Source organism: Panthera pardus, unplaced genomic scaffold (genome assembly GCF_024362965.1).
Source record: "Panthera pardus isolate Hobbes unplaced genomic scaffold, ASM2436296v1 HiC_scaffold_11, whole genome shotgun sequence".
NCBI classification, from domain to species: domain Eukaryota; kingdom Metazoa; phylum Chordata; class Mammalia; order Carnivora; family Felidae; genus Panthera; species Panthera pardus.
Window position 1 is genome coordinate 89562822 of NW_026526666.1, and position 13645 is coordinate 89576466.

The 13645-nt window shown below is 41.4% G+C and overlaps 1 protein-coding gene across 10 annotated transcripts in view; it reads left to right on the forward strand.

Moving 5' to 3' along the window:
• The window catches only part of LUZP1 (leucine zipper protein 1), a 101549-nt gene that overhangs the window by 48845 nt on the left and 39059 nt on the right, over nt 1-13645 (forward strand). Inside the window, exon 1 of one of the 10 annotated variants that reach the window (XM_019461745.2) lies at nt 1309-1542. The exons of the other annotated variants lie outside the window; for them this stretch is intronic. The gene's annotated coding sequence lies outside the window, so the exon portion shown is untranslated. Of the gene's footprint in view, nt 1-1308; nt 1543-13645 lie in introns of those variants that run through there. 10 annotated transcript variants of the gene reach the window in all.

Consider the following 13645-nt stretch of genomic DNA (forward strand, 5'->3'; position numbering starts at 1 on the left):
GAAAGATTTGAGCCCCTCTCTCAGCTCTGTGGGACCAGAAAATCTGCACTTGAAGCTTGGCTTGTTTGGCTTAAATGATGGGAGTTTGTTCCCCCTGAAAATGTCACTGCAACCCCAGGACAGCTTAACGATTCTTGTAGGTTACTCAGAACTCATTGGGTATGATTCTGTCCCAGAGCAGGCTTGATGGCTGTGTTGTAAGGAGATAAGGCCAGATACAGTCTGGCTTTTTACTGGAAACCATTCACCTTCGTGCTTTATTCTTCTCAGTGGGTGGGGTTCCCTCCATTCCTGCCTGAATGAAAAGCCTTTAGCTGACTTCCTGATCATGCCCTGTCTTGTCCTTCATTTTTTCTTTGCTTTTCATTATTATTTGCTGCAGCTCAACCCATCTTCTAGTTGTGGCTTTACACAAGGCAGGAACCTCTAACCTTTGTAAATGTTTGTAACTGGAAAGAAACTAAAAGTTTGAGTTAGGAGAAAGGAGTTTAGGTCTCTTATGCTGTGTTCACGGGATTAGGGTGAGGAGTTGGGAAGGTCGGAGAGGTGAGGAGACTTGATCCAAGAAAACACTCTAGATGAAGATGAAGGAGTTGAGGAAATGGAAGTTTGGGTTGCTGACAGGGCAGAAAAAACTTGAGGAATGCTCCCTATTTGATAAATAGGTTATTTTTAGTTGCAGAAAAAGAGTAGTCTCACCAGCGTAGTGGAATCTTGCAGTCATGTTTGTAACTTTAATCAGTTTAGGCTATGCCAGAAAAGTGTCAGGTGACATGCTAATTTCCTCCAACTTTTAGTTCTGTCTGGCTGAACTCCAGCAGTCCTATGGCCTGCAGGGCCTCAGGGCATGTGAGTGGAGGGTAATTGGGGGGAGGGGGCCAGCTGCTGCTGTTCGAGATGCTCCTCAAGGCGAAAGAACCTGTGTGCTAGGCCCCTGTTCTGATGCATGCACTGGGGCTCTAGGTCTCTGGTGCTTAAATCCAGAGTGTTCCCTTGTGGGACCCCAGCATGACCTTGGGTGGAACTGCCTTAGAATCTGATTTGCTATTTTTCCAATTAACTCTGTGTTCTGTGCCCATCTTTCTTGGTCCTTGGTCCTTGAGTTTTAATGAATTTTAAGCTCCTAGTTAACATTATTCAGCACACTTTGATTTAGTTTCCACTAAAATGTGTGCCTGGCATTACTGTGGTGCCAAGTGCCCTTTGATCTTTGTTTCTTAGAGACTCTAGATTCTCTATGTGTTGTTCTGTTGAAGAATATCAACTTGTTAATTAATTAAAGTATTTTAATTTTTAATTTTGGGAAAGACTTTATATCAATTACTAGGACAGAAAAACATGTTTAGTGGTGTGATTTGTGGTACTATGTACTTATTTATAGGAGCTGGACCTTCCTAACTGGAAGATATGACCTTTGCCTTTGTAAGAATTTACAGTGGTGTGGAGAAAATGATAGTACAAATTATTGAAGAAAATATTGAAGCAAGTACAGACTGAATCATCTGTGCATAACGAATACCCTGAGTGCTGCAGAGTTCTCTGGTCAGTAAGTAGGGTTTAGAGCTTGCTTGTTGGAGCAAGTTTTAGTCTTGTTTCTTTTTAGCTTTATACACAAAGAGGTTAGACAGCAACTTTTGAGTGTGGGTTTCTGTAGTCTTGGGATTTTTCTCCCTGTGCTGGTCTTATTTTTTGCTTAAAACATAATAAAAGTAATCTGTGTAACTGAGTCTCATGGGTACAAGGAAAACCTAAGAGGTAGTTAGCTTAATAAAAGCAGCTAGTGAACTGATGGATCCATCTTATTTGGGGAGGCTGGGGGAAGAGAACTGGTGATGTTTCTCCTGGGTGCTGAAGAAAGGGGCCGCCTACAAAAGCCTTTCTTTAGAAGCTTTCAGCTTGCCTTAGAGTAGCAAATTATTTAAAATACGAGCCTCCGTTTCCTCACATTTTAAAATGGGTTTGATAGTATCTCCTCATAGAGTTGTGAGAATTGAGTGGATGGGAGTGAAAGTGATTTGAAGTATGAAATAATGTGTAAGCATTAGATATTATTATTCATTATATTATTTAGGGAGGAGGAGGCATGGACTTTTGAGGCCTCTGGCAGGACATCTTTGGGGAGCCTTTCTGATGATTTTGGGCATCCTGGAATCTGAACTTCTTTTAGTTGGTGTTAAGTAAAGAAAATAATATTACTCAATGTTATTTAAAGGTATACATGTGGGAGATGAATTGTTCTTTTTTATGTATACATACCTATACTTATAAGAATATAAATAGAAGCACTCCTCATAGTGTTCAGCTATGTAGCCATTGAACATTTACCGAACTATTACTATGTGCCAAGTTCTATGCATGTCCTTGGATTTGGAGATGAAATACATAATCTTGGCCTTTTAAGAGCTCACAGTTTGGTGGGGGGATATAAAGAAGTAGATAATTACAATACAGGATGGTAAGTGCTGTCTGTGTTAGAGGGAAACCTACGGTCTTTTAAAAGGGCCTGTTCTTACTTGATTCCTCTCACCTTCTTCTCCAGACTTTGTTTAAAAGCTGTACGAGATCATAGGGAGGCCTGGAGAGATAAAGCAGTTTGCCTAAGGTCATACCCCATAGCTCGTTGGTGGTAAAGCTGGAATTAAAATGAGTTGTCATATTCAGCCTTTTGCAGCTTTGTTCTTAGCTCCATCAGCACTGACCTCAACTTTTCCTCCCTTGCCGTAGATTCCTACTCTTTTCAAAGGGATAACTCTCTCCCTCCTCTCTGCTCCACCATCTTTTCAAGCTTCAGTTCTTATTACCTTATCTCACAGGTACTATTGAACTGGAAGTAGGAAGACTTGGGAGGCTTAACTTTGAGCTTGCTGAGGTAGAATGGTTCTTTGTATTGGCTGCACATTAGAATTGCTTACAGAGCTTTTATAAAATACTGATACCTAGGATTCTGATTTTTACTCCCATTATTTGTTCATTATTGAGATATAGCTACAGTAAATTATACAGATTTTTCAGTAAAATACTCAATGAATTTTTATGTATGTATGCTGTCATGTAAAGACTACTCACATCAAGATATGCATCAGGTCAAGATAGAGAACATTTCCAGAATTCCAGAAGGCTCCCTCGTGCTTCTTCCTCATCGGTACTGGCTACCCAAGTAACTAGTTATTCTGACTTCTATCTCCATTGATAAGTTTTGTCTATTTTTGAGTTTCATGTAATAGAACATAAATAGCCTCAGACTGCATGAACTATTTTGGGTCTGGCTGCTTTTGTCATCCATGTTGTATGTAGCAGTATGTAATGGTTCATTGTTTGGATGTATCGCAGTTATTTATTCTACTGTTGATGGACATTTGGGATCTTACCAGTTTTGGCTATATGACAAAGCTGCCATGGACACTCTTAGTCTTATGTATATCTTTTGGTGAACATATGCACTCATTTCTCTTGGGTGTATACCTAGGAATAAGATTCTGGGTCATATGTTTAGCTCTGGTAGATATTGCTAGAGTTTGGTTGTACTAGGTGGTAGTATTCAAATTTTTTTTATTATGAAAAATTTTGGGGCGCCTGAGTGGCTCAGTTGGTTAAGCGTCCGACTTTGGCTCAGGTCATGATCTCACGGTCCATGAGTTCGAGCCCCGCGTCGGGCTCTGGGCTGACAGCTCAGAGCCTGGAGCCTGTTTCAGATTCTGTGTCTCCCTCTCTCTCCGCCCCTCCCTCATTCATGCTCTGTCTCAAAAATAAGTTAAAAAAAAAAAAATTCAAACATTCACAAAAGGAGAGAGGCTAATACAGTGAACCTACATGTATTTATATTCAGTAGTTTTCAAGATTTTGCTACATTTCCTTCAGTTCTTTTTAATGTGTTGAAGAATTTTAAACCAAATCCCAGAAATCATATCATTTTATACCTACACACTTTTTTATGCATCTTTAAATACATTTTCTCACATAACCATAATGCTATTATCAAATTTAAGAAAATTAACAAAACCTTAATAACATCTAGATAGGATCATAATCAGATTTCCTTGATTGTCTAAAAAATGTCTTTGCAGTTACTTTGTTAGGGTAAGGATCTGACCAGAACCCATACAGTACATTAAGTTGTTATGTTTCCTAAGTTTCTTTGTATTTCAAGTCCTTCCCCTGCTCCCACTTTTTCATATCATTGACTCATTGTAGAAATTCAGTCATTTATCAGATAAATGATATTTTTGAAAGCTCCTAGGTTTTTCCAATAATTAGCGTTGAAAACCTCCAGGAGTGTAAATCTTAGGACTGTTCTTTTAAAGAGAGGGTGAAAGGTAGGGGCTAGAATATAAATATAGTATGGGTGATTGAAGCTATCATAACAGATTAGAGCGTGGACCTCTTGTACAATAGAACTGGGATATGGTAGTAGCAGTGGTGGTGTACCCAGAGAAAGAGTGTGGGAACTAGTCACGAAGTTCTCTTTTGTCTATCCCAGTTTCACTTTGTTGTGTGAATTTTCTTGTTTAGTAGGAACTTCAAAGGTTGATTCTCTAATCTAAGAATCAGAGACTCTGACAAAAAGCAGATATGATTTCTTTCCTGTTGAAGTTACTTTCTTGCAGAACTGTTGACCATGAGTTTTGTGTGTGTGTGTGTGTTTGTTTTTTTGTTTTTTAATTAGCTGAACACAGTGGGAAATTGGAAAATAGATCATTCACAGCAATTAAGATACTTAAGGCTTAATTAAAGAAAACTTTAAGAGGTAAGAAATTAAGTCTGTACACAGCGTAGGGAGGAAATGTTAAAATACCTATCAAGGTGGGAGGCTGGGGTGTCCAAAGGCAGGCCACAATAAAGTGCAATAGGGGATGGTTTCCCACACCAGGAAGACCTATGGTGATTCCTTCTAGTTTGTGCCAAGCACCTTCTAGCAATTAGCTACCATTTCACTCCACCCTCTTTACCTATAAGGGCCAAATTGTCTAAATAATCTTACTTTAAGTAACTTATCAGATCTAAGTGCTCGACAGAATTTTTGTGGGAGAGTTGGTAATGTTGGTCACTGGCATGGACTGAAATGGTATATCCAGTGCAGAAAACCTAGGGAAGGTCAGAGTGGCTGTAGTGTAGTTAGATTGTGAGAACTAGAGGGGCCCTTGGACTTTAGGATTCTACCTACCCTTCTTCCCTTTCTTAGTTTTTTTTTGTTAGAGAAAATTTAAAATGTATACAAAAGGAAACTTCATGATGGGCTCCCATGTATCCACTCCCAGTTTCAGTAGTTATGAAATCATGGCCAATCTTGTTTCATCTATACCCTACCCACTTAACCCCATTCTGTATTATTTTGAAGCAAATTCCAGACATTATATCATTTCATCTGTTGTAAGCATTTCATTATGTATCTCTAAAAGTTAAGGACTTCTTACAATTAAAAAAACCATAATTTTAATATCACATAAAAAACAAGAATTCTTTAATACCATCAAATATCCAGTCAGTCAGATTTTCATTTTCTCATCAATGATTCTGTTTTGTTTCTTACAGTTAGTCTGAATTAGGATCCAGTTAAGATCCATACATTGTGGCTGGTTGGTTTTATCTTTTTTTTTTTTTAATTTTTTTTTTTTAAGGTTTATTCATTTTTCAGAGGCAGAGAGACAGAGCATGAACGGGGGAGGGGCAGAGAGAGAGGGAGACACAGAATCTGAAACAGGCTCCAGGCTCTTAGCTGTCAGCACAGAGCCTGACGTGGGACCTGAACTCACAGAAGGTGAGTTCATGACCTGAGCTGAAGTTGGATGCTCAACCGATTCAGCCACCCAGGCGCCCCTGGTTATATTTTTTTTAAGAATCTTTTAATCTTATAATCTCTCCATATCCCCTCCTTTTCTTTTTTTTTTTTTTAAACATACAGGGTATGGTAGTTATATGTTGCTGCATAACAGAATTTAGCAGCATAAAACAATATACATTTATTATATCACAGTTTCTGTGGGATAGGAAGCCAGGCATGGCTTTAGCTGGGTCTCCTGCTTCAGGCTCTTAGCTGTAATCAAGATGTCAGCCATCAAGGTGTGACCGAAGAAGGGCTTGAAGTTCACTCAGTTGTTGGCAGGATTCAGGTCCTTGTGGGCAGTTAGACTGAGGGCCTCCATTCCTTACTGGTTGGTAGATGGAGGCCACCTTTAGTTCCTTGCCATATGGGCTTCTGTAGCACAGCAGCTAGCTTCATCAAAGCAAGCAAGAGATGGCAAAAGAGAGAAAGAGCCAGTAAGAAAGAATTCAGTCTTTTATAAGCTAATCTCAGAAATGACATCTCATAATTCTTGCCTATGTTCTCACTGTTAGACGCCAGTCTTGAGGCCCAGACCAAACTCAAGGGGAAGAGCCCACATAGAACATGGACACTAGGGGGTGGAGATCTTTGGGAGCCATTTTAGAAGACTGCCCATCTTCTAGAGATAAACTCTAGAGTCCAGGTCTGCTATCAGTGTATTTGCCTTTTTACCATATTTTTGGTGCCACTGGGGAGAACAAGGCCCCTCAACTCGCACATTTCATTTCCCTCCATCTGTGTAATAACTCCATTATGCAGTTTCCTTTTGTGACACTCTGATAAATGTCATGTTTGTATATGTCAATAACCAGAGCCAGTTGTTAAAAATCATAGGTAGGATAGGTTGATTGGGCTTTTTCACCTTGACCAAGAAATAAACCAGTCACTGGTCTTAAAAAAAATTATGTGTTTCACACTGTGCCAGGCCTATGGAGGTACAAAAAAAAGCATAGAAGAATAAGAGTTTATAGTTATTGTGTGGGATGGACAATAAGTGCAAAAAATTAGAAATTAGCGTTGAGTCAATCGGCCAATATTGTTTGGCGCACAAAGCTCTGTGTACAAAGCTCCATGTTAAGTGCTATGGAGAATATCAAACTCGGTAAGACAGCCTTTTGCTCTCTCCTTAGGCGATGATACAAAACAAAGTTATAATGCAAAGTAGACTGGGAATTGTGCAAGTAGAGATATGGACAAAGTACTTTGGGAGCAAAGGATGGAGAATCTTAGAATGTTAGAGTCAAAAAGGGTCCTTAGCATCAGGGCCAGTGGTCTTTACCATTTGGAGACTTGGAGCCATTTAGTCAGAGAAGTTTGAGTTCTTGCTAAGATAAGAGAATCAAGTGAAATTAGAATATAACTTTTTTAGGGGCGCCTGGGTGGCGCAGTCGGTTAAGCGTCCGACTTCAGCCAGGTCACGATCTCGCGGTCCGTGAGTTCGAGCCCCGCGTCAGGCTCCGGGCTGATGGCTCGGAGCCTGGAGCCTGTTTCCGATTCTGTGTCTCCCTCTCTCTCTGCCCCTCCCCCGTTCATGCTCTGTCTCTCTCTGTCCCAAAAATAAATAAAAAACGTTGAAAAAAAAATTTTTTAAAAAAAATAAAAAAAAAAATTAAAAAAAATTAAAAAAAAAAAAAAGAATATAACTTTTTTAGCAGCTAGAGATGGGAGGACTTAAGTTGGAAACAGGTAGCCTTAGATCATAGAACAGACTACTCCAAGAATGTGGACTTTCTCAGTAACACACCTCAACTGGCCAAAGGTAGATTCTGCAGCTGCTCTGTGTACCTGTAATATAACCATAACCATGTTTTATAGTATACAAAGTACTTTCACATATATTATTTCATTTGGTCCTTACAGCCTTGGAGTCTGGATGTATTGTTATCTCTGTTTTACAAATGAGGAAACTTCTACTCAGAGAATTATAATATCTATTAAGGATCACAGAACCAGTAAATTAGAGAGACAGGACTGGGTCTCAGGATTTCATTGCCCTGTGTTCTGCTCAGTATGTGTGCTCTGAGTGTGTGTGCTGTTTGTTTTGTTTGTTTTTAATACTGAAGACACTGACTTGAGACTTGTTGGCAAGCATGACTTTCTGAGCAGATGAGATAAAGAGGCACATCCAGGGCTATAAGAAGGAACTTGGACAAGGGTTGGTGGTGGGGAGATGCAGAGAACCTGGCAGAGAGCCTGCTGATGTCTTCTGCCCAGGGGCATCCTCCCTGCCCTTTCACATGCTGCCCAGCAACACCTCTGGCCTCACCCACCTCTCCTGGTACTTCTTTAAAATTATTTCTGCTAGAACTGGGCAAGTAAATTTCTCAGGGTTCCTTTCCCAAGGTCTTCCTAGTACACTTAGAAGGAAAGAGAAACTAAATAAAAACACATAGGGGATACAATGCTTTATCAGAATGGTGAGAAGAAGAAAATTGGATTAACATTTATAGAACACATTATGCCAGGCCTTATCTGCTTATACTGAATCTGTATTTCCATATAGTCCTTTACATCAGTCCCATGAAGTTTAGATATTATAGTCTCTGTGTACACTTGAAGAAATTGAGATCGTGAAGTTTAATCACCCGGACTGCTGTGTGACTGAAGTATGGAGGAAACCAAGATTCCCTGGCTTCTGAGACCATGTGTACTCCTCCCATTGTGGTATGTTGCCTGGGCAGCAGGCAGGGTGGAGAAGGAGTGTGGAACAGAGACAATGGGAAGTTCTCTAGAGGCTGTAAAATGGAAAGAAACTTCTTGCTGGGGGTAGAAATAATGATGACTCCCCCAAAATGAGCCTTGGAATTAAAATGGCAGAGAAAACCTTCTAAACCCAGGCCCTCTGGTATAAAAAGCCACGTGTTCTGTTCCTGACACACCAAGGGAAAGTGTACATTTTTATCTTCCGTTGTAGTGAAGATGAGATCTGTGTTTGAAAAAAGACTTCCAGATTGATACTCTGGACATTTAGGAATCGGTCCAAGGGGAACGGAATTCTTAGCTGAATAAAAAGGTTTGAAGCCCTTGGGTGACTTGCGGCTGCCAGGACCTGCCGCTTGTACATGTGGCAGTGCTAGGATGGTGCCCCCTTTAAACAGAAACAGACCAAACAGCTCATCCTCAACCCTGCATCCTCTCGAATCTAAACAAAATGTCTGTATTTACTGCCTCCCTCCTCTTAGCCTGTCCTAGGCTGGCTTCTGCCCTGTCATTTCACTGTACACTTCAGTAAAGTCACTGATGTCCTTCATGAAGCTGAATTCAACAGACTTTTCAAATTCATTTTCTCGGTGAAGTTGATGCTGTTGACCACTCCTTCTAGAAATACTCTCTTGTCTTGGCTCAAGTGATATAACACGGTCTTGTTCTTCTACTTCTCTGCTGTTTCTGCAGGTTCATCCTCCGTTCTGCAGCTATTAAATGTACTACTCTTGCAGGCCCTCCTCCCTGGTCATACTAGACACTCTCCCTGGGTGATCTCATCCACCCCATTGGCTTTAGTAACCACACCTCTATGCACATGACTCATAAATTTATGTATCCAGCCTGGATTGCTCCCCTGTGCTACAGACCCATCTATTTATTGTCAGCCAGGCACCATTCTAGGGTACAGAATTCCCTGGGGATATAGTGATGAGGTAGACAGAAGATGGGGGTAGAGGTGGGGAGGAGGAGATAAACAGTAAGTAAGTAAACAAAATACCAGATGGGGTTAAGTGTTAAGGTGCACATAAACTAGGGTGATATGTTAGAGGTTGAGAGCTACTTAATATTATCTGGCCAAGTCTTTACAGAGGTGATAAAACTTAAGCTGACCCTTCAATGACTGAAAGGAGCCAGCTGTACAAAGGAAGAGGGAACAGCTAGTGCAAAGGCCCTAAGGCCAGAATGAATGCAGTGTGTGCAAGAAACAGGAAGTGAGGAAGGGGACCTGGTAGGAGATGAGGTCAGAGAGGTAGGTAAGGGGCCAGATCATGCAGGGCCTAGTAGACTCTGGTGAGGACTTTAGAGTATTCTAAGTGGAAGGGAAAGCTGTTAGAGGTATTTTGTTGTGTTGTTTTTAAGCAGAATAGAGTCTTGATCTGATTAAGTTTTTAGAAATTTGCTGCTGTTTGGAGAGTGGTACTCATAGGGGACAGTTGGTAGCAGGGAGGCTTAAGGAGGCTATTATAGTAGGTAGGGTGAGAGAGAGTCCAGTAGCTTGGACTAGGGTGCTTAATGGGGATGTAGAGAGCAGAGGGACAGGTTCAAGAAAATTTGGAAGTTGGAGTTGATAGGACCTGCTGATGGATTTCATGTTCGGTGTGGGGGAAAGACACATTCAGCATGGTTAGGTGTTTGGCCTGGTCAGTTGGGTGAATGGTGATAGTGTAAATAGGGGAAGATGTGAGGAGGAATGAGTTTGGGAGAAAGACGGGTGGGAGGTCAATACAATCAACAATATGGGAATATATGGATATGTGATATCAATTAGACATCCAGGTAGAGATGTCCGGTAGGCCGTCGGAAATGCTTCTGGAATTGTCAGTGCTGGAGATGAAAACTTGGAAGTCATTGATATTGAGTCATGGGACTAGATGAGATTGCCCAAAGAAGGGAGGGTGCAGATAAAGAAAAGAGGTCCTGGGACTATCTCTGGTCATGTAGAGGAGAAGGTGGAGCAGACTGAAGATGACCTGTGGAGTAGGATGATGAGGAAAGTATGATGTCCTGGAACCAAGTGAGAAAGTGTTTTGATGGAGAAGGAGTGGTTATTTGCGTTAAATTCCGTTTGGAGGATAGGGAAGTGACCACAGAATTTGGCAGTATTGAGGCCTTTGACCCTAATGAACAGTTTTTGTGGAGCGTTGAGGATAGAAGGCTGATTGGAGTGACTGAGCATTAGAGGTATGGAAATAAAATGTGTAGAGTACTCGGAGAGGTTTTGCTGTGAAGAGAAGAGAAGCAGAGACATTGGGGCTAGACTAACTGGAAGGAGGTGTGAGATCAAGGGAGAGTTTATTGTTTCTGGTTTTTGTTTTGTTTGTCTTAAATTTTTTTAAAATGTTTATTCATTTTTGAGAGACAGAGCATGAGTGGGGAAGGGGCAAAGAGAGGGAGACACAGAATCTGAAACAGGCTTCAGGCTCTGAGCCATCAGCACAGAGCCCAACGCAGGGGTCGAATTCACGAACTGCGAGATCCTGACCTGAGTCGAAGTTGGACGCTTAACTGACTGAGCCACCCAGGCGCCCCTCGTTTTGTTTTTTAAGATAGGAAATTCTAGAATCTTGCTTTCCAAATGTGGCCTCTGGATCAACCTGGGAAGCTGTTAGAAATACAGTCTTAGGCCCCACCCTAGACCTACTGAGTCAGTGTCTGTGTTTCAGTGAGATCCTCAGCTGATTTGTGTGCACATTCAAGTTTGAAAAGCACTGTTTCAGAGTGTGGCTTCTCAAGCTGTCAGTGATGCAGGACAAATTAATTTTTTCTAGTCTGTCCAGGACCTACATGTGGTATTCTTATGCAGATTTTTGTCTGTAACTCACTCCACGTGTGACTCACTGTGTGAGTTCATCAGCACCCTCACTGGTCTAGACCCTGTTTGAGAAATCCTCCTCAGATCCTATGCTTGCACGTTGTAGCAGTGTCTACAACATTGCTTGCTTCACAAATGTCTAGGTGCCTATTCTATTCCTGTACTTACCCTCGTAAGATTTTGTGAGCCAGTGCTGGCCTGTGGATCTCATGCTGTTTGGCTAGGGTCATTTGAGAGTCTGTATACAGGAGAAAAATGACGTAAGAGAGTGGAGATCACTGCATATGAAGATAAGAGGGAATCAGATCCATAGTAGACATGAAAAGTTGTACTTTATGTATCAGCAGACCCTCTTCATTGTAACAATAGGGAACACAGAATGCTGACATATGGTTAGATTTGGAATTAGGGAGATGATGGTCTGAGTGTTGCTTCTTGGGGACAGTCATTTAGCTGATGGGGGTTGGAGGTTTATTGAGGAAAAAAAAAAGAGGTGCAAGAGTTGTTTTGGAGAGTTGGAAAGTGAACCTAGCAAGGGAAGATATAGTAGGGTTGTTGGCAGCATTGAGGGACATATTTGAGATTTTGTGGTGATAAATTTAAAATGTGGGGTGCCTTGCTGGCTCAGTTGGTAGAACATGCAACTATTGATCTTGGGGTTGTGGATTTAAGCCCCACGTTGGGCGTGGAGCCTGTTTAAAAATTTTTTTAAATTATTTTATTTTATTATTAAAAAAAAATTTTTTTTTAATCTTTATTTTTGAGAGAAAGAGTGTGAGCAGGGGAGGAACAGAGAGAGAGGGCAACACAGAATCCAAAGCAGGCTCCAGGCCCTGAACTGTCAGCACAGAGCCCGACGTGGGGCTTGAACCCATAACCGTGAGATCATGACCTGAGCCGAAGTCGGATACTCAACCTACTGAGTCACCCAGGCGCCCCTAAAAATTGTTTTTAAATCATACCAGTCAGTAGTTGCATTTTCTCTACAGACACAGTTTATAACTTAGTGCTTTGGTGTAGGCCTGGAGAGGTTGTTAGTTTGGTTTAGTGAAGATTGAAGTTTTACTAGTTGAATATTAGGGGAGGGGGACAAATGAATTAAAGATATTTGCAAGGAACTGATTATAAGGGAAGTGACCACATGAAAGGAGGCATGTGATTCCATTAAATTACTTAACTTCTCCCTCTCTTTTTTGTTTTTAATGTTTGTATATTCTGAGAGAGATCATGAGCAGGGGAGGTACAGAGAGACTCCCACGCAGACTCTGCATTGTCAGCGCAGAGCCTGATGTGGGTCTCAAACCCATGAGGCTGTGAGATCATGACCTGAGCTGAAACCAAGAGTCTGACACTTAACCATTTGAGCCACCCAGGCGCTCTTCTCCTCTTTTAGAAGATGGGGATAATAGTATCTGTTTCACAGAGTTGTTCTAAGGATTTAGTTAATTCCTATAAAGTGCCTAGAACGGTGCCTGGGGCACAGTAAGTGCCCTGTATGCAGCTGGCAGTGTTAGCTCTGTGGCCACCATCTCCTGAAACAGGGAACTAGCCTTCTTACCCATCTTTTGGCACCATTTGTCCTTGCTTCCATCTGTTGTCCATACTGAAGCCAAAGTGATCTGGAAATGTGCACACCTTATCCCTACTTAAGAGTTAAATGATGGGGCGTCTGGGTGGTCTAGTCAGTTGAGCGGCCGACTTCAGCTCAGGTCATAATCTTATGGTATGGGACCTCCAAGGGCCTGTATGGTGTGGCTTGCTCCATACCTCTCCAGCCTCATTTCCTGTCACACTTCTTCTCCCTTGTTGGTCAGCCAGATCTACTTTAGCTCCTCATATTCAACATGCTCCCTCTTCTGCTTAGAAATGTCCTCACCACTAGGGGCAGCCTTCCTAGACCTCCCTATTAATGGGTCAGCTTCTATTAATTTAATAGTATGATTCTTCAATCAGTGTTTTCCTGTTGCGCTATACAATAAATGGCATGAAGACAGTTCTGTTTCTGCTCCCTATTTTCTTCAGAGCTTGATGCACTGTAGCCAGTCAATATTTGCATGAATATGTGAATGAATGAAAGAATGCACAAACTACCTATCAACCGCTTGTCGGTCTGTGTTATTTGGGATGTGGGTCAGGACTGATTCTCTTGAGAGTAAGATCTGAGAGAATTCCTTCCAGGGTGGTATAATGCAGAGGAGAAAGCACATTTTGGATCCAAGATACCTACATGAGAATCCACTTATCAGCTGTGTGACTTTGACCCTTTATTTCTTCCTCATTTATAAAGTAATCATGATGGTATTTAC